The sequence below is a fragment of the Euphorbia lathyris genome, chromosome 1 (assembly GCF_963576675.1).
Source record: "Euphorbia lathyris chromosome 1, ddEupLath1.1, whole genome shotgun sequence".
NCBI lineage: Eukaryota > Viridiplantae > Streptophyta > Magnoliopsida > Malpighiales > Euphorbiaceae > Euphorbia > Euphorbia lathyris.
In genome coordinates this window covers 13,400,076-13,422,009 of record NC_088910.1, presented here as the reverse complement: position 1 = coordinate 13,422,009, position 21,934 = coordinate 13,400,076, and positions in this window count along the sequence as shown.

Below are 21,934 nucleotides of genomic sequence, written 5' to 3'. Positions count from 1 at the left end.
GGTTTTTGAAAGGAGAAGAGTTATGATATTCAATCGCCGAGAAAGTGGCTTTTGGCCTTATACAGGCAGCCGATAGACTCACCCTTACTTCAAGGTGCACACTTTGCCGGTCCTAACTTCCTGATAAAAAAATCCATCCAATGGTAAGAATTATTTGAAAGAATAACAGATTGGTCCATACAAATCTCCTAGTTTGACATCACCTTCGAATCATGAACCACTATCAAGGCCAAGCTTTATCCAATTTACCCACCAACCCCTTTTAGATGGCACCACTCCCACGTCCAAATAGTGGCTGTTAGGCATGAAATTGACTAAGTTTAACATAGTATTTATAAGGGAATTTGGGTGTTTTTTTTATATCATTTGGTAAGAAATAAGGGCTAATTACTGTCCTTGTGCAAATAAGCAAAGATAAATGCTAAACTCGCTGGAAACAGCTTGTTTCACTAATGCCAAGAGGAGTGGAGCCTTATTTGTATCCAACGGTCAAACGCCGGATTATCCAATGACGGACAGTGACAGATCAGTGGTGGCAGAGGCAGAGGCAGAGTGGCAGGAGAAAGTGTGTTGCGATGGGATTTCTAAAAGTAGCAAGATGACATGAAGTATCACCCCCTTGAGTGTTCAAGGGTTAATGGATTTGTAATCATTTCTTTTTATTTTCAGTTGTAGTGTTGTAGTTGACTTTTGTTGTTGGAAGGGTACGAAAGTTGTACCAATTTTGGCCCCTGTCTTTCTCTTTAAGTAGGTAAAGCAGAGGAAAGATAGGGAGTTCGGATTTTTAGTAGTTTTTCTTTAGACAAGTAGAATAGGAGAAAAAAAAGAAAAAGGAGAGCTCCCATGGAGTCTCAAGTTGTATCAAGAACTACCGACTGCTCACTACTCGATATGAGTGAGTAGTCCATTTTGAATGGGCACGGCCAGGCCGACCCGGTTATGTAAGTTTTACAATCGTTCTTAATGAATAGTTAGTATTTCGCCAATGTTGTGATTAATGAGGATTTAACTTTCATGCCTATGCATGTATTTATGTGTTAGATGGATGATAGGACACTGCTTTCATCTTCACTGATATCTCTATTAATCACACAACCTTGAAGCTGACCAGTTAGATGGTTGTGTCAAGGGTTTTCTTAATCAGAAATGCAGTTTTGTTCTTAATGCTAGAAAGAACGTATCTTTAGGACGCTAGAGGTGCTAGTAAGTCTTAGGAGTTTGAGAACACATGAAAGTTGACTCAAACTCACTTCAAAACTGATACTTTGGCTTCATTGGCATTATCTTCTATTTCATGTGAATTTTGTAAGACGAAGCACTACCTGTTCGGCCGTGTCGGGCCTGTTCTATTATTCTAAATCATTACAAAGCTATCTTATTTCTTACTGAAGGAAATTAAGGCTAAGGTATAGCAGCGGAAATATAAAAATTTTAGCCTACTTCCTTTTAACCATAGGATCCGTTAATCGTTATTTCATATAAAGAGGGATAAGAAGGAATACCTTTCGATGAACAATCTACCGTTGTTAAAGAAGCGCCCGCAAATCTTCTCCGAGATTCCAACCACAAAGTATAACATGGTGAGGTTAAGATGGAATCAACCCTTATGAGATGCAACCAAATTAGATTGCCTCTAATTAACCAACACAAGATCAAAGAGAAAAAGAGATGGATGAGATTAATCAATTGACGGAAGCCGTATGAATTCTTGTCCACCAACTAGGGGATGCGAATTCACTCTCTCACACTTAATGTAGGTTTCGAAAATCACACTAAGGGGAGGGGATTAGCTTGGTGGAAATTCTCATAGGGAGGGGGTATATATAGTCGCTTGTATCTAAACCCTAGTTAGATAGGAATATGTTACTTAATAGGAATTCCATTCGGAATAGGATTCCTAATTATTATCTTTTAATATATCAAATACATTTAGGATAATAATAAATAACCTAATTGGATAATAATAGGAGTATATTAATCTAATTAAAACTCCTAAGTTAATTATCTCTTAATTAATTTAATTCACAAACCTAATCAAATTAGGATTAATGGAATTAAAATAATTCCTTATTTACTATATATAAATTTCGGCCCCCTCTATATAAATGGGCCTTACTGGGCTCAATTGGGCTTCCATCTATTAATCATATCCATCTCTCTTTTGGTTCCAAGTCCTATGTGTGATCCATTAGGTTCTTACTACTTCTGGCCGTATGCAACTATTAAATTAATTTCTTCAAGAATTATATTTAATCCTTGCATAACGGAATGATGTACTGAGTATGTTATAGGCAAGTCTGTAATCATTCCCCCAGAGTTCGTTAAGAAGACAGGTTGATTCTGTCGTTAACCCTTCCGTATTAGTTACAGTATAATTCGATCCTTTATCAACTATATCCTTGAACTGAATTTTATGACTATGGGTGATGTCAAGTCACATATAGCGAGACGTTCGTTTTACTTGTACAGGTCGAGTCAACTCAAATAGATAGGTTAAGTGAAATCTGTATTTCTACTCTTAAGCTATCACCTTGCAAGGATTTAGAGTCGAGTCTTCCACAAGCGATCCTTGGATATATCTCCCATTAATCGGGAGTGATAAATGCTCAATCCAATGTATAACTACCCTGATATTACTTCCTGTGACACCCAACCTTTGCAGTTCACACCCTAGAGTCATCTCTGTTAAGGATCGTGGGACCACAGGATCAAAGTCTCACATTCAGTAATTCAGGATGACCAATTAACATTCCTTTGAGTCTGAGGATTACTTATACCTATTAATACCAATGAGATGAACAGGTGACAAGGATGAATCTACCCATCCTGTTATCTCAAATCGGATCCCCAATCCTAATGAACGACGTTTCATCGGATCTATGTAAATGTCCAGATATCTATATATATGAAGCTTGTGAGATCAGCTTTCTGTCGGACAGAAGACATTGTTACATACAAGTCTCAACAGTGATATATCAATCCTAAACATATCACTTGACTTGGGGTGGTTTTAAGTTTATTAGTTTATTATAAAGTTTTGTCTCACTTCATGCTTGTATGAACACTTTATAATCACTTTAAACAAACTTACGGATTTCCTTTTATTAGACTTTATATAGTGCTTAAAAGGGATTGCCTTTATATAGTTATAAAACATATATCTCATTAAAACAAATGATATAAAGAACAATTCATTTACATTAAGTTTGTATCCTGCAACAATTGACTATAGGACACCGAACCCCAACATACTCCCACTTGGACTAAAGCCAATTGTTTCTAAAACTTATCCCAGTAGAAGTTAAATGACGATCATGTACTTTCTGGGTTAAAGGCTTTGTCAACGGATCTGCAACGTTGTCCTCTGTAGGTACTCTTTCTATTCTCACATCTCCTCTAGCCACAATCTCTCTAATGATGTGGTATCGCTTTAGGTAGTGCTTGGATGCATTATGAGACCGTGGTTCCTTTGCTTGTGCAATGGCTCCATTGTTATCACAGTACAGAGTAATGGGATTGACAATGTCAGGCACCACTCCTAGTTCTGTAATGAACTTTCTAATCCAAACTGCTTCCACAGCAGCGATGTACTCTGACTCGGTCGTAGAGAAAGCTACGCTTCCCTGCTTGGAACTTTTCCAACTGACCGCGCCCCCATTCAAGATAAACAGGTATCCTGATTGGGATTTAAAATCATTCTCATCTGTGAGATGACTAGCGTCTAAAAATCCTTCAATTTTCAGATCTCCTTCTCCGTACACTAGGAACATATCTTTAGTCCTTCTCAAGTACTTAAGAATGTTCTTGACGGCAATCCAATGCTCGTCTCCCGGATTCCCTTGGTAACGACTCATTACAGATAACGCGAACGCTACGTCAGGTCTAGTGCATAGCATAGCATACATAATCGAACCGATCGCGCTGGCATACGGGACTACAGCCATGTGTCGTTTGTCATCATCAGTTTTAGGACATTGATGATTGTTTAACTTTACTCCATGTACCATGGGTAAGTTACCTCGTTTCGATTCAAGCATGCTAAACCGATTTAGCACCTTTTCAATGTATGTAGCCTGTGAAAGACCAAGCAGTCTACGCGATCTATCCCTGTAGATCTTTATACCAAGTATATAGGCTGCTTCACCAAGGTCTTTCATTGAGAAGTTACCGGATAACCATACTTTCACCGATTGTAATAGAGCAATGTCATTTCCCATTAACAGTATATCGTCCACATATAGTATGAGAAATTCTATAGAGCTCCCACTTGCTTTCTTGTAAATGCAAGCTTCTTCGCAATTTTGTTCGAAACCAAATTGTTTTATGGTTTCGTCAAAACGCTTGTCCCAGCTTCTAGATGCTTGCTTGAGTCCATAAATGGATCTCTGAAGTTTGCAAACTTTATTTGCATCCTTTGATATGAAACCTTCAGCCTGCATCATGTATACATCCTCAAGCAGATTTCCATTTAGGAAAGCTGTTTTCACATCCATTTGCCAAATCTCATAATCAAAATGAGCGGCAATTGCAAGCATGATTCTGATTGATTTGGACATAGCAATAGGAGAGAAGGTTTCGTCATAATCAACACCTTGTTTCTGACGATATCCTTTCGCTACCAACCTAGCCTTGTAGGTGCTAACCTTTCCATCCATGTCAGTCTTCTTTTTGAAGATCCACCTGCACCCAATGGGAATTATCCATTCGGGTGGATCAACCAAAGTCCACACTTGGTTAGTATACATGGAATCCATTTCAGAATCCATGGCCTCAAGCCATGCTTTAGAATCTGGACTAGTAAGAGCCTCTTCGTAGTTTTTGGGTTCATCGTCTAATACGGGAACCTCGTTATCATCTCCCACTAGAAAACCATATCTAACTGGGAGTTCACGAACTCTTCGTGATCTACGAATAGGTGCCACTGGAGTCTCATCTAATGGGACTTCTTTGGGTACCTCAACCGCCTCTGTTGTTTCAGTCGGTGTTTCTTCCTCTTGAACTTCGTCGAGTTCAATCACGCTTCCCTTTTGTGTTTCTTCGAGAAACTCTTTCTCTAAGAAGGTTGCATGCTTGGATACTATTACTTTCTGATCATCTGGATGATAGAAGTAATACCCTACGGTTTCCCTGGGATATCCAATGAAGAAACATTTATCAGATTTAGAATCTAATTTGTCGGACGCAATGCGTTTGACATACGCTGAACAACCCCATACTCTCATAAACGAGAACACGGGTTTCCTACCAATGAACAATTCATATGGTGTGGAACTAGCGGATTTAGTTGGTACTCGGTTTAGGGTGAAGAGGGCAGTTTCTAGGGCATAGCCCCAGAACATCTTTGGAAGTAAGGCCATGCTCATCATGGATCGTACCATATCTAATAGGGTACGATTTCTCCTCTTGGATACACCATTGTGTTGTGGTGTATAGGGAGGTGTCCATTGTGAGCATATCCCACATTCAGTTAGATAATTCAGAAAATCATCAGAAAGATATTCGCCACCTCGATCAGATCGAAGCGTCTTTATTTTCTTTCCTAATTGATTTTCCACTTCATTCTTGAAGCATTTGAACTTGTCAAAGGCTTCTGATTTGTGCCTCATCAAGTAGATATAGCCATATCGAGTATGGTCATCTATGAAGCTAATGAAGTATCTGAATCCTCCTCTTGCTTGGACTGACATAGGACCACATACATCTGAATGAATGAGTCCTAGAGTGTCTGATACACGCTCACCTTTATTGCTAAAGGGTGTCTTTATCATTTTACCTTTTAAACATGATTCGCATGTTTCCAATGATTCGGAATCGATTGGATCTATAAGCCCATCTGAATGTAGCTTTAGCATGCGTCTCTTGTTTATATGGCCTAAACGACAATGCCACAAGTAAGTTGAATTATCTATCTTATGTCTTTTGGTATCAATTGCAAAAACAGGAGTTTTATCATCTAACACATAAATCCCATTTTGTGATATTCCTGAGAAATAAAAGATCGAATCTTTATAAAAATTGCAACTATTGTTCTTTATTGAAATATGAAAACCGTCGTCAACAAGACGGCTAATAGAAATAATGTTACGAGACATCTCAGGAACGTATAAACAATTCCTTAATTCTATTACAAGCCCAGAGGGCAAAGGTAAAGCATAATCTCCAATTGCGAGAGCGGCAACTCTTGCTCCATTTCCAACTCGCAAGTTTATGCTTCCTTTCTTTAGTTCCTTAGTCTGATTTAGTTCCTGCATATTTGTACAAATATGAGATCCACATCCGGTATCAAGTACCCAAGATTCAGATAGTGAAACTGTATTTATTTCAATATAAAACATACCAGATGTAGAAGCACCGCCTTTTCCCTTCTTGAGGGTGGCTAGATACTCCTTGCAGTTTCTCTTCCAATGCCCGTCTTTACCACAGAAGTGGCATTCTCCTTTGGGCTTCTTCACTTCCTTTCCCTTGGACACAGCTTTCTTACCTTTCTTAGGATGTTTAGGATTGGGAAAATTCCCTTTCCTTTTCTTCGATCCCTAAATTACAAGAGCAGGTATGGTCTTGTCTTTCTTCATATTGGGCTCAACTGACTTAAGCATGTTTGCAAGCTCTTCAAGAGAGGTTTGCAAGTCATTCATCTGATAGTTCATAATGAACTGTGAATAACTTTCTAGGAGGGATTGAAGAATTAAGTCAACACTTAATTCGTTATCCATCGCAAATCCAATACTAGAAAGTTTGGTAATGTAGCCAATCATCTTGACACAATGTGTCATGACTGATGTGCCCTCTTGCATCCTGCAACGATATAACAGCTTGGATATCTCGTAGTGTTCGCACCTGGTTTGTTTCCCAAACAATTCCTTTAGGTGCATGATGATGGAATAGGCATTCATTTCTTCATGTTGCCTTTGTAATTCCGATGTCATCGATGCAAGTATGATGCATCCGGCATGATCGTCATCAGCCTTGTGCTTCTGATAAGCATTAATTTCCTCGATGGGAGCATCATCTTCAGGGACAGGGGGTATCGATGTATCAAGTACATACCCAATTTTTTCGAACTTCAAAACAATTTTGAGGTTACGAAACCATTGGGTGAAGTTTGAACCATTCAGTTTGTTATCGGTAAGAATGTTTTGCAGATTGGTTTTAGTCATGATTTTAAGAGTGTGTTTAAACAAAACCTGAGGGTGAGAAAGAGTAGACGTATGTCATTCATTTGCTTTAAAGTATAACAATCTAAAATTATAGGCCTTTTAATTTATTTCAGATTGCTCCCACTATTTTGCCAAATTAATAGCCCTCCATATTAATTCGAAGAATTTCACAAATCCTTTAGTGAGCTAGGATCCTAACTCCTGAGATTTCGCCTTGAGTTTGCTCAACAAGCTAGTCTCATTTGTTAGGTAGATTCATGTAATCAATCACATCTCGAATGTGACTCCTAGGTTATTGGGTTACTAACCACATTAGTAACTAACATGTTATTCACATTAATCCCAACCATATTGCCCATTAGTTTATGACAACATGAGTTTGCTCATCTAATTATCATAATCTAATTTAAGTATTACCCCATATTCATGAAAGAATAACTTTCGATAATTCAGGTGTTACCATAAGACCCCGAGCTTGAGTTTGCTCAACAACCCAAAGGCCCCTAGTACTGCCGGCTGAATTATAATATTAGGGAGGGGCAACCGATTTTAATAACTTGCTTATTTACTTAACTTTTTAACGAGGGATTTTATTTAGGTCTCATAATCTAACTTAGTCTTGATTTGCTTTAGCATACATCAGACATACATACATTCACATACATTGGCGTTATGGACATATCATCTAAATTATTCCGTCGAGCCAGAGACGGAATAAAAGGCCAAACCTAAGGAAATACTAACTATTACATATTTCTCTTTAGGTCCTCCGTCTTCTCTATGGCGCCTTGAAATTACATATTAATTTCTATACTACTATAAGAAAACTTCAATTGAATTGAAGGGAATCAGATGAGAGGAGAAATTACAATAGATAGTAGAAAGGCAGGATGCGCAGGCCCTATTTCAAAAATACCAAAAGACTAAAAGAGGGTCCAAATATGTCCATAACTCCAAACATGCATAGACTCAATTAAATAAATTTAATTGGTTGATTACATAACCGACTTATGTAATATTTAGGTTAATCACATTAACTTTCATCCAATTTTACTTCTAATCGTTTTGTATCTTTATATAACCATATAAAAGGTCGATTATGCATGTCCCAATTATTTTGATTTCAATTCATTTAACACTTTGATTTACAACTTGGTAAAAACAAACTTTTAAACGAATTTTTCATTCGATAATCAAAACAGAAAACTATTAATTTCCGAAACATATATATATATATATATATATATATATATATATAAATTATATTCAAGCCAATTTTAACAATTAAAATCAAGTGGGATTCGGGCCGGGGCCCGAAACTGGGCTGCTGCCGTTTGGCAGCAGCCCCGCGGCTGCGCACGCGGCTGGTCGCGCCGTGAGGCGCGACCCGAGCCACTGTCGTATTTATTTATTTATTTATTTTTTTTATAAAATATATATATATATATCAGATTTTAAAACGGTTTTTAAAAACGATTTTCAGAAATAGGAAAAACTACAATAGATTTCCGTTTTAACATTTAGAATTAATAAAACTAATTTTATTAACCTAACTATAAAACTAATAGATTTTGTTACAATGATTATCAACCGAAATAATTAGGAACATACGCATAATCAATTTTAATTAACAATTAACTAAAATTTATTTATCTTTAGAATTAATTAATCAAACAATTTGTTAATTAATCCTAACCATAAATATTTATTCAATCCTATTGAAAACTTCTAAATTTTCATATATGAAATAACGGATTTAACGATGGCTCTGATACCACTGAAGGAAATTAAGGCTAAGGTATAGCAGCGGAAATATAAAAATTTTAGCCTACTTCCTTTTAACCATAGGATCCGTTAATCGTTATTTCATATAAAGAGGGATAAGAAGGAATACCTTTCGATGAACAATCTACCGTTGTTAAAGAAGCGCCCACAAATCTTCTCCGAGATTCCAACCACAAAGTATAACACGGTGAGGTTAAGATGGAATCAACCCTTATGAGATGCAACCAAATTAGATTGCCTCTAATTAACCAACACAAGATCAAAGAGAAAAAGAGATGGATGAGATTAATCAATTGACGGAAGCCGTATGAATTCTTGTCCACCAACTAGGGGATGCGAATTCACTCTCACACACTTAATGTAGGTTTCGAAAATCACACTAAGGGGAGGGGATTAGCTTGGTGGAAATTCTCATAGGGAAGGGGTATATATAGTCGCTTGTATCTAAACCCTAGTTAGATAGGAATAGGTTACTTAATAGGAATTCCATTCGGAATAGGATTCCTAATTATTATCTTATAATATATCAAATACATTTAGGATAATAATAAATAACCTAATTGGATAATAATAGGAGTATATTAATCTAATTAAAACTCCTAAGTTAATTATCTCTTAATTAATTTAATTCACAAACCTAATCAAATTAGGATTAATGGAATTAAAATAATTCCTTATTTACTATATATAAATTTCGGCCCCCTCTATATAAATGGGCCTTACTGGGCTCAATTGGGCTTCCATCTATTAATCATATCCATCTCTCTTTTGGTTCCAAGTCCTATGTGTGATCCATTAGGTTCTTACTACTTCTGGCCGTATGCAACTATTAAATTAATTTCTTCAAGAATTATATTTAATCCTTGCATAACGGAATGATGTACTGAGTATGTTATAGGCAAGTCTGTAATCATTCCCCCAGAGTTCGTTAAGAAGACAGGTTGATTCTGTCGTTAACCCTTCCGTATTAGTTACAGTATAATTCGATCCTTTATCAACTATATCCTTGAACTGAATCTTATGACTATGGGTGATGTCAAGTCACATATAGCGAGACGTTCGTTTTACTTGTACAGGCCGAGTCAACTCAAATAGATAGGTTAAGTGAAATCTGTATTTCTACTCTTAAGCTATCACCTTGCAAGGATTTAGAGTCGAGTCTTCCACAAGCGATCCTTGGATATATCTCCCATTAATCGGGAGTGATAAATGCTCAATCCAATGTATAACTACCCTGACATTACTTCCTGTGACACCCAACCTTTGCAGTTCACACCCCAGAGTCCTCTGTTAAGGATCGTGGGACCACAGGATCAAAGTCTCACATTCAGTAATTCAGGATGACCAATTAACATTCCTTTGAGTCTGAGGATTACTTATACCTATTAATACCAATGAGATGAACAGGTGACAAGGATGAATCTACCCATCCTGTTATCTCAAATCGGATCCCCAATCCTAATGAACGACGTTTCATCGGATCTATGTAATTGTCCAGATATCTATATATATGAAGCTTGTGAGATCAGCTTTCTGTCGGACAGAAGACATTGTTACATACAAGTCTCAACAGTGATATATCAATCCTAAACATATCACTTGACTTGGGGTGGTTTTAAGTTTATTAGTTTATTATAAAGTTTTGTCTCACTTCATGCTTGTATGAACACTTTATAATCACTTTAAACAAACTTACGGATTTCCTTTTATTAGACTTTATATAGTGCTTAAAAGGGATTGCCTTTATATAGTTATAAAACATATATCTCATTAAAACAAATGATATAAAGAACAATTCATTTACATTAAGTTTGTATCCTGCAACAATTGACTATAGGACACCGAACCCCAACACTTACTGCATCAGCTTGTTTACATCTCATTAAACCAACATCACACAATCAACTTTAAGGAACACTGCTTGTTACACACACACACGCTGTTTAGTAAAAATTTCTGATGTGCATTTGAATCTCAATCCATGTGGAGACGATACTCAACTTATCACTTTATTACTTATATCTAGTGCACTTGCTAGAGTCTCATTTTAAGAAAACAAGTTTTTGGCGCCGTTGCCGGGGATTGAAAGCAACAAATCTATCTGAAATTTCTATGAAACAGGGTGTTTTTAATCCGTTTGCTTAGGCGTGCAGAAAACAAAGAAGCTATTAACCTGTTTATGCGCAGAGTTGGACCTCCTGTTTTTCCTATCGATCTCGAATTAGAGAGGACGTGTAGACAAAACAGAGCGGGAGCTCGACGTGCTAGACAGAGAGAAAGGCAAAGAGAGAGAAGAATGGCTGGAAGGGAAGGCCCAGAATAGCCAGTTCCACCAAACCAAGAAGAAGAAGGAGAAAACAATAACCCTCCTATTATGAAAATCAGAGACTACTCGAGGCCAACTACCGAGGGACACTCATCATGTATCGTGTTGCCCAACGAGGGGAACAATATGTTCGAAGTGAAAGGATCCATGATACAAATGATCCAGGCCTCAGTGCAATTTAATGGGTTTCAATCTGAAGATCCAAATGGGCATATTCAAGTATTCATCACGTTGTGCAACACATTCAGGTCAAACAGGGGTGTTTCTGACGACGTAATCAGACTAAAGCTGTTTCCTTTTTCCCTGAGAGATAAAGCAAAAACTTGGCTGCGAAATTTACAGCCAGGAATAATCACGAGTTGGGAAGAGATGGCACGAGCTTTCCTTATGAAATACTTCCCACCTCGACAAGCAACCAAACTGAGAAATGAAGTGTCACGCTTCATACAAGACGAAGACGAGTCGCTGGCAGAAGCATGGGAAAGGTACAAAGAGCTGCTCAGGAGGGTGCCAAATCATGGTATCCCTATGTGGATGCAGATGCAGAACTTTTACAATGGCGCAACCAACATTTACAAAATCCAGATTGAATCTATCGCGAATGGTGTTAGACGAGGTGCCGCGGCCTAATCTCCCGGGCGGACCGGGGGGTGGACAACCTCATGGCGACGTAAGCGGTGATTGGCGCCGAAAGCAACCAATCGTGGAATCAAGCTGCTCGGCAGGACCGGAGCTCGGAGATATGGAAGAGTCGCCACCCACGAATGGGAAAATGAACACCGATCCCTTGCGGGAGACCGGTGTGGGTTCGAGAAACTTAGGTACGAGCCGAGAAGGCTAGCTCCTTTCCGGAGAAAGGCTACTAGGCACCCCGACATCGCCCGGTTATGAACCACCGGCCTCCTACTCAGCATGTTAGGCGATAACGGACTAATCGTATACTTCTTTAAGTTTAAAATTCATTTGAAACCCTTTTCTTTCTCTTTTTGGAAACCGTTTTGAGCATATATTATTGAAAAGCCACATTAGTAAAGAATCACCCATTTATGTTATACATACACAGAGAGGGGAGAAGAAAGAAGTGATTTATTTACAACTTTATTTAAATGTCACGTTGTGTGTTTATTCTACACCTACTTAGTTTCCCCAAAACGAGTTTATTTACATGGTTCGCACCTTAATCGCCGTTGGAACGATTTAGATACGTTTCAAAACCCCGTTTGATGAAGTTTACCCGAATCGCCGTTGGAACGACTCGAGCATTTGAAAATGTTAAGATAAAAACCTTTTAATGAGAAAACGTGATTAAACATACAAGTCAATTTTATTTTATACAAATCCTTTAAGAAAAATGATTCAAAATCTCTATTATTCACAAAGAAAGCGATTTTAATTACAATGTTCGCTTAATCCGTCGTTGGAACGGACTAAGGTTTTAAAACGTGGTGTTTTGAGAGATGATTTGCAATGTTAACAAAAATAACTCTATTTATTTACATTAGGAAACTCTAAAAATGTCTTTCACTCTCTATTAGATCTATCTTCTCTTTTTCAGATCTGTCTTCTCTCTCTCAGATCTGTTGTCATGGTGAAGAATTTTTATGAAGATTGAGAGTTTTGAGATCTATCTCTTCTCTTTTAGATCTTTCTCTCTCTTTTAGATCTATCTTCTCCTTTTCAGATCTGGCTTCTCTCTCTCAGATCTGTTGTCATGGTGAAGAATTTTTATGAAGATGGAGAATTTTGAGATCTATCTTCTCTCTCTCAGATCTATTTCTCTCTTTTAGATCTTTTTTCTCTCTTTTAGATCTATCCTCTCTCTCTCAGATCTATTTCTCTCTTTTATATCTTTTTCTCTCTTTTAGATCTTTTTCTCTCTTTTAGATCTATCTCCTCTCTCTCTCTCTCTCTCTCTCGGCTAGGGTTCATGGTAAAGCGTGTTAGGGATAGATCTAGGGAGAGGGGGGCTGTGGCCGGCGAGGGGGGGTCGGATCTGGAGGGGATTTGCGGCAAGGAAGGGGGCGGTGGCCTGGTGGTTTGGGGCGAGAAGGGTGAGGCAAGTTTTGTTGGCGGCGAGCGTGCACCTGGTGTAGATCGGGGCGGGGCGCTTGGCGGGGTGGAGGCAGGGGAATCCAGGGGCGTCGGTAGGGATCTCGTGGGCATGGATGGTGCGTCGGCAGGGTTCTCGCGGGCGCCGCCCGTGCGGTTGGGGACGGATCTTTATGATCCACAGGCGGCAGATTCGATAAGGTTGTCGCGGCTGGGTGCGGATCAATGGGAGATACGGGCGGCTGGGTTTTCTGATGCCGGGGGTAAGGCTCCCCCAATCTCGAGGGGAGAAGTGGGGCCGGGGGTGCCTGGCGCAGGGCTATGCGCCGATAGTGCCGGGCACTGCCGGCTCCTCGGTCGGGCAGTGGGCTGGGGCTGTCGGCGCAGTGCCTTGCGCGGGATCCTCTCCTCCGGGCTGTGAGGGGCAGGCAAGGGCTACGACGGGGAGGCAGGCTGCCTCGTGTCTGGATGTTTCTAATAATTCGGGAAGGGTGGGTGTTGTAGGAGTAGCTCATGGGAAGACGGTCTCCCCCAGACCTAGGGTTCAGATGAGCGAGATTGGTAAAAACTCTTGGAAGGACACGGTCATGGGGGTGGCTGAGGAAGAGCCGGTTTTAGAGGAAGTTTTAATGGTGGGAGATTCTGATGATATGTTCTCGGATTCTGATGAGGAAGATAATGGCCAGGAGGATCCTCTCTGTCCGGTCATTAGACTTTCCGCTGCAGAGAAGCGTGAGCTTAGAGAGAAGTGGAAGGTGTCTTTGATTGTTACTGTCCTGGGTAAGCGAATTAGTTTTAACTATTTTGCCCAAAGAATACAAGCGCAGTGGGCAAGGAAAGGTAAAGTCAGTATTACTGACCTGGAAAATGACTACTATGTCATTAAATTTACTAGGGTTGAGGATTATAATTCGGTTATCAAGGGAGGCCCATATATCATTTCCAATCATGTTTTGGCCTTAAGGCCTTGGGTTCCTAATTTTAATCCTCACGACTGTTCGGTTAACAGGATCTTGACTTGGGTAAGATTCCCGGGCCTTCCCATTGAGTACTACAGTGAAAACTTTCTGAGTAAAATAGGAGGTTTGGTTGGTAAGGTCCACCATGTGGACAAGACTACAATTGGGGCCATTAGGGGTAAGTTTGCTAGGGTATGTATAGATGTTGATCTGGCTAAACCTTTACTTTCTAAGTTCTGTGTTCAGGATAAAGTGTTCTTTATTGAGTATGAAGGTTTACATAACATCTGTTATGATTGTGGCATGTATGGTCATTCTCAGGAGGGTTGCCCTAAAAGGGAGAGGGTTGTTATAGAGAGGGTTGAGAGTAGTGTGCGGATTACTGGAGGGAACCAGGGGTATGAAGGGAACTTTGGTCCCTGGATGGTGGCAAAGAGGCCCGCTAGACGTAGGAATCAACCTGCAGTGGTTCACAATCGTCCTCCTGATATCAACACAAATTCTAAGTCCCTTTCTCCTAAAGCTACTGTTATTCCAAATGTCAAGGAGAAGCCTGTCCTCAAAGCTAGAAAGGAGGCTGGGGTTTCTTCAGTAGCCTTGCCTGGGTCCAGATTTGTGGCCCTGATGATTGAGGAAGTTCAAGAGTCAGACCAAGATGAGAATCATATGGATGAGAGTATTCCAGGATTAGAGTCTGTAGATCCAGTCGAGAAGGTGGTTGAATCTGTGAACCCACTTTTTGTCTCTAAGGATGAAGCCCAGGGGGGGACCCTGACCCTTGCAGCTAGAAGGATGAAGAATTCAAATGAGGTTAGTATTCCTGTTCCTGGTATTGATCCTGGGATTGGGAAATCTATGGGAGTTAACAAAACTAATATGAAAAAGCTTAAAGGAAAACAAAAAAGTGGCCTTAACACTTTGGCGTTTCTAGATAAGAGGGGGCCCGGGGGTACCTCGGTAAAGCTCTCAGGAGCCCCTAGTAAATACCTAGCTTAGGGTAGGGGTGTGGTCAGTTGTCCTCCTTTCTATGGATTTGTTATTTTGGAATGTTAGGGGTGCGGCTAGCAAGGCTACCCGTATCCATATTAATGATCTTATTAAGCAGTTTAATCCATCTTGTTTTGCTCTTTTGGAAACTAAGATTAGTGGTGAGAAAGCAGATGAGGTGGTTAAGAAGTTTAAGAACTGGCACTGTGTTAGATCGGAGGCAACTGGCCGGGCTGGGGGGATTTGGCTTTTTTGGAGGCCAGATCGGATTCATTTTGATATTCTTAGCATGGATAAGCAGTTCATTCATTGTAAAGTGAGTATTTCCGGCAATACTCCCTTTTTTATTACCCTTGTGTATGCTGACCCTATCTTGTCTAATCGAAAACGGCTCTGGGAGGTTCTCTATTCTATGAGTGTCAGCATTTCGGAGCCCTGGTTTGTGGCGGGTGACTTCAATGATATCGCCTTTATGAGTGATCAGAGAGGGGGATCCAATCATTATGTTAGTCGCTGTCTGCATCACAAGAATAGTATGGATTTATGTGGGCTTTCCGATCTGGGGGCTTCTGGTCATAAATTCACTTGGAAGCGTAATAATACTTTTGTTCGATTGGACAAAGTCTACGCTAATGTTTTAGCTCTAACTTCCTTCCCCGAGTGCTCTGTGTTGAACCTCCCGTTCCGTCATTCGGATCATTGTCCTATTTTGTTTAGACTTTTGAGAGGTAAGCATCCTAGGGGTAAGAGACCGTTCCGGTATCAGTTAGCTTAGGAGTCCCATCCTAAGTTTAAAGAGTTCGTTCATGAGAGTTGGAGACCACATTCGTATGTACTGCAAGCTGCTGAAGGGTTCAGGAATAAGGTGCAGGGGTGGAATAGGAATGTGTTTGGGCATATTATCAGAAGGAAGAACAAGTTATTAAAGAGGATGGAGGGCATTCAACGCAGGTTGGAGGGGAGGTTTGATCATAGCCTTGAGGGCCTCCTCAGAACCCTTCAGAAGGAGCTGGAGGCTGTGCTTAGGCAGGAGGAGTTCCTTTGGTTCCAGAAGTCTCGGAAGTCCTGGATTAGAGATGGGGATCGTAATACCAAATACTTCCATCTCTCTACCCTGATCAGAAGGCAGAGAAATAGAATTGAGGCCATTAAGGATTCTAATGGTGATTGGGTTTATGAAGATGAGGTTATTCGGAACTTAGCCTTGGATTTCTACAGAGAGCTATTCAAAGAGGAACCTGTTCTTTTGGAGAGGGCTCACTCTATTGCTACATTTCCTTTAATCAGTGAGGATTGTAGTCAGGAGGCCTTTCAACCTATTTCCCGAAAAGAGATTGACCAAGCTATCTTCAGCATTGGGGCTTCTAAAGCTCCTGGGACTGATGGTCTTCCGGCGGGCTTTTACCATAAGCATTGGGATGTAGTGAAGGAAGGCATCTATAATTTTGTCTTGGGGGTGTTCAGTGGTTCGAAGGATATTGAGCTGGTTAATAGAACCCTCCTGGTTCTGATTCCTAAGATTGATAAGCCTTCTTCCTTTTTGCATATGAGACCTATCAGTCTTTGTAATGTTCTTTACAAAACTGTTACAAAGATTGTGGCTAATAGAATCCGTGGCATTCTTCCTGCGATCATTTGTCAGAATCAGGGTAGCTTTGTGCCTGGTAGACAAATGATGGATAATGTGGTGATCGCCCAAGAGATGGTCCACACGATGAAGATTAGGAAGGGGAGGAAAGGCATTGTGGCTCTGAAGCTGGATTTAGAGAAGGCCTATGATCGAATTAATTGGGATTTCTTGATGGAGAGCCTTGAGAGAGCTAGAATCCCGGACAGCTGGAGAAGTTTAATTAAGGTATGTATTTCTTCTCCTGTGTTTCAAGTTATGGTCAATGGGGATATGTCGGAGGAATTTTCCCCGGGCAGAGGAATCCGTCAGGGGGATCCTATGAGCCCTTTCCTTTTTGTTATTGCTATGGAGAGGCTCTCTCACCTGATTCAGGATGCGATTGATAATGGGAGTTTCCACCCTGTGGCGATCAACAGCTTCTGTCCCCAGGTGACTCACTTATTCTTTGCAGATGATGTCCTTATCTTTCTTAAGGGTAATGAGGAGCAGTTGAGAGTCATTATGGATATTCTAGATTGTTTTTGTTCGGCCTCTGGGCAGAAGCTTAATATCCAGAAATCTAGGATGATGTGCTCTAAGAATATGAATCAGAGAGTCTGTAAGAGATTAAGTGATCTCTCAGGTATTCCTCTTACTGATTCTCTTGGGAAGTATCTGGGCATTCCCCTCCATAGTGAGCGTGTGTCTAAAGGCTCCTTCAAAGAGACTTTGGATAAAGCTAATTCGAAGTGTGCCACTTGGAAAGCCAAGACTCTGTCTCTCGCTGGCCGCCTCACGTTAATTCAATCTGTTAATTGTGCTGCTCCCAATCACATCATGCAGGCTTGTAAGCTTCCGGATCCTGTGCTTAATGATCTTGACAAGATTAACCGTAGGTTCCTGTGGGGGGAAGCTGCGGAGGGCAGGAAGATCCATCTTGTGCCTTGGAGTGAGGTTTGCCAGCCTAAAGATTCTAGGGGTCTGGGTATTAGGAAAGCAAAGGACAATAATAAAGTTTTATTAATGAAACTCCTTTGGCGTATGTGGCAAAACCCCTCCTCTCTTTGGGTTCGCCTCCTTTGTGGTAAGTATCGGAAAGACAAAATCTTCGGGGGCCCGAAAGAGAGAGTTGCTAATTGTTCCTTCCTCTGGAAAGGACTTAGTGCTGTGTTTGATGAGTTCTGCTTGGGAGTTGGCCTGGAGGTGGGGAATGGTAAGTCCATTAGTTTCTGGTTTGATAACTGGATTGGGGATAAACCGTTAATTGAGGTGTGTTCTTCCCCCCCGCCTAGTGATATACGCAACTGGAGGATTGCCGATGTGGTTGACTCGGAAGGGGACTGGATCTGGTCAAAGTTTGATACTTTCTTTAGCCTTGAGACTCTCCTTAGAATGCGGGGAGTGAAGGTGAGTAATCAAGAGGAAGACTTGGATAGGCACTGTTGGGCGCTGACTAACAATGGAGTTTATTCTTGCAAATCGGCCTTTGAAGCTTTCTCTCTCTTTAGATCTGATCCTCCCTCGGATGTGTGGAAGTCGATTTGGACCCTTAAAGTTCCTTTCCGTATTAGGAGTTTCCTGTGGCTGGGCGTTAAGGACAGGCTTCTTACTAATTCGGATAGGCACAGAAGGCACTTGGCTGATTCTGGAGCTTGCAGTAGATGCAGAGGCCATATTGAGACTTTGTGCCATGCTCTTAGAGATTGCTCTAATAGTAAAGAGGTTTGGAGGAAAATTCTCCCACACCATATTTTCTCTTCCTTCATGGCACATTCTGAGGTCGACTGGTTCTCTGATGGTGTTAGAGGAAAGTTGCTTCCATACATGGAGCATGGTGACATTTTCTTTGCTTTTATCTGTCACCAAGTTTGGAAATGGAGAAACGAGGAGATTTTTGGAGATAAAACTGTTTTTATGACAAACTTAGCTGATTTCTTCTCGAAAAAACTTTTCTCTATTATCGATAGTTTCAAAGGAGAGTCCCTTGCCAGAGCCTCTCAGTGTTGTGATGTCCATCTCGTGGGATGGAGCAGGTCAAGAGAGGGGATTGTGAAGCTGAATACTGATGGTTCCTGCCTCAGTAACGGTAAGATTGCGGCTGGAGGTGTGCTTAGAGATGTAGGGGGCGTCTGGCTTTCTGGGTTCTCCCAGAATTTAGGGTTGGGTTCTTCCTTTTCTGCGGAGCTCTGGGCTATTCTTACTGGAATCAATCTTGCTAAAAGGCTGGGTGTTAAGAGGCTCTCTGTGGAGTCTGATAATTTGGAAGCAATCAAAATGATTTCTGAGAATCATTCTATGGGTCTTAACAGTCGCAACCTCATCAAAGCTATTATAAGGCTTTGCTCCTCCTTTGAGTTCGTAGAGTTCAGACACATTTTTAGAGAGCAGAATCGTGTTGCTGATCGCTTGGCGGCGGCGGGCCATGAAGGGACGTTAGGCGTTACTACCCTTCCTATTTCCCCTAGTTTCATCTCTCATCTTCTCTTAGAAGATAGGATTGGGGTTAGCTTCCCTAGGCTAATTCCTGGGTAGTTTGTTGTTATTCGTTTTTCTTTTCCTTTTCTACCAAAAAAAAAAGGAAACTCTAAAAATTCACTAGTTTAAATAATTAACTTGAAAACTCTTTTTTTTGTGATTTATTTTTCCCTCTTATTTAATGGACTCTCTACCTATTATAATTACAATAATAAACTCCTTTAAACTAACATTTACACTTAAATAAAGCCCATTTGGAAAAATGGACCCATGAATGGGCCAAAAGAATAAAGAAAATAATTTATACTTACATATATACATTTAAATCAAAAATAAGATATGAAAATAAAAGTTAATACAAAAGGAACTATATGTATCTATTAGATCTATCTTCTCTTTTTCAGATCTGTCTTCTCTCTCTCAGATCTGTTGTCATGGTGAAGAATTTTTATGAAGATTGAGAGTTTTGAGATCTATCTCTTCTCTTTTAGATCTTTCTTTCTCTTTTAGATCTATCTTCTCTTTTTCAGATCTGGCTTCTCTCTCTCAGATCTGTTGTCATGGTGAAGAATTTTTATGAAGATGGAGAATTTTGAGATCTATCTTCTCTCTCTCAGATCTATTTCTCTCTTTTAGATCTTTTTTCTCTCTTTTAGATCTATCCTCTCTCTCTCAGATCTATTTCTCTCTTTTATATCTTTTTCTCTCTTTTAGATCTTTTTCTCTCTTTTAGATCTATCTCCTCTCTCTCTCTCTCTCTCTCGGCTAGGGTTCATGGTAAAGCGTGTTAGGGATAGATCTAGGGAGAGGGGGGCTGTGGCCGGCGAGGGGGGGTCGGATCTGGAGGGGATTTGCGGCAAGGAAGGGGGCGGTGGCCTGGTGGTTTGGGGCGAGAAGGGTGAGGCAAGTTTTGTTGGCGGCGAGCGTGCACCTGGTGTAGATCGGGGCGGGGCGCTTGGCGGGGTGGAGGCAGGGGAATCCAGGGGCGTCGGTAGGGATCTCGTGGGCATGGATGGTGCGTCGGCAGGGTTCTCACGGGCGCCGCCCGTGCGGCTGGGGACGGATCTTTGCGATCCACAGGCGGCAGATTCGACAAGGTTGTCGCGGCTAGGTGCGGATCAATGGGAGATACGGGCGGCTGGGTTTTCTGATGCCGGGGGTAAGGCTCCCCCAATCTCGAGGGGAGAAGTGGGGCCGGGGGTGCCTGGCGCAGGGCTATGCGCCGATAGTGTCGAGCACTGCCCAGGCGCTGCCGGCTCCTCGGTCGGGCAGTGGGCTGGGGCTGTCGGCGCAGTGCCTTGCACGGGATCCTCTCCTCCGGGCTGTGAGGGGCAGGCAGGGGCTACGACGGGGAGGCAGGCTGCCTCGGGTCTGGATGTTTCTAATAATTCGGGAAGGGTGGGTGTTGTAGGAGTAGCTCATGGGAAGACGGTCTCCCCCAGACGTAGGGTTCAGATGAGCGAGATTGGTAAAAACTCTTGGAAGGACACGGTCATGGGGGTGGCTGAGGAAGAGCCGGTTTTAGAGGAAGTTTTAATGGTGGGAGATTCTGATGATATGTTCTCGGATTCTGATGAGGAAGATAATGGCCAGGAGGATCCTCTCTGTCCGGTCATTAGACTTTCCGCTGCAGAGAAGCGTGAGCTTAGAGAGAAGTGGAAGGTGTCTTTGATTGTTACTGTCCTGGGTAAGCGAATTAGTTTTAACTATTTTGCCCAAAGAATACAAGCGCAGTGGGCAAGGAAAGGTAAAGTCAGTATTACTGACCTGGAAAATGACTACTATGTCATTAAATTTACTAGGGTTGAGGATTATAATTCGGTTATCAAGGGAGGCCCATATATCATTTCCAATCATGTTTTGGCCTTAAGGCCTTGGGTTCCTAATTTTAATCCTCACGACTGTTCGGTTAACAGGATCTTGACTTGGGTAAGATTCCCGGGCCTTCCCATTGAGTACTACAGTGAAAACTTTCTGAGTAAAATAGGAGGTTTGGTTGGTAAGGTCCACCATGTGGACAAGACTACAATTGGGGCCATTAGGGGTAAGTTTGCTAGGGTATGTATAGATGTTGATCTGGCTAAACCTTTACTTTCTAAGTTCTGTGTTCAGGATAAAGTGTTCTTTATTGAGTATGAAGGTTTACATAACATCTGTTATGATTGTGGCATGTATGGTCATTCTCAGGAGGGTTGCCCTAAAAGGGAGAGGGTTGTTATAGAGAGGGTTGCGAGTAGTGTGCGGATGACTGGAGGGAACCAGGGGTATGAAGGGAACTTTGGTCCCTGGATGGTGGCAAAGAGGCCCGCTAGACGTAGGAATCAACCTGCAGTGGTTCACAATCATCCTCCTGATATCAACATAAATTCTAAGTCCCTTTCTCTTAAAGCTACTGTTATTCCAAATGTCAAGGAGAAGCCTGTCCTCAAAGCTAGAAAGGAGGCTGGGGTTTCTTCAGTAGCCTTGCCTGGGTCCAGATTTGGGGCCCTGATGATTGAGGAAGTTCAAGAGTCAGACCAAGATGAGAATCATATGGATGAGAGTATTCCAGGATTAGAGTCTGTAGATCCAGTCGAGAAGGTGGTTG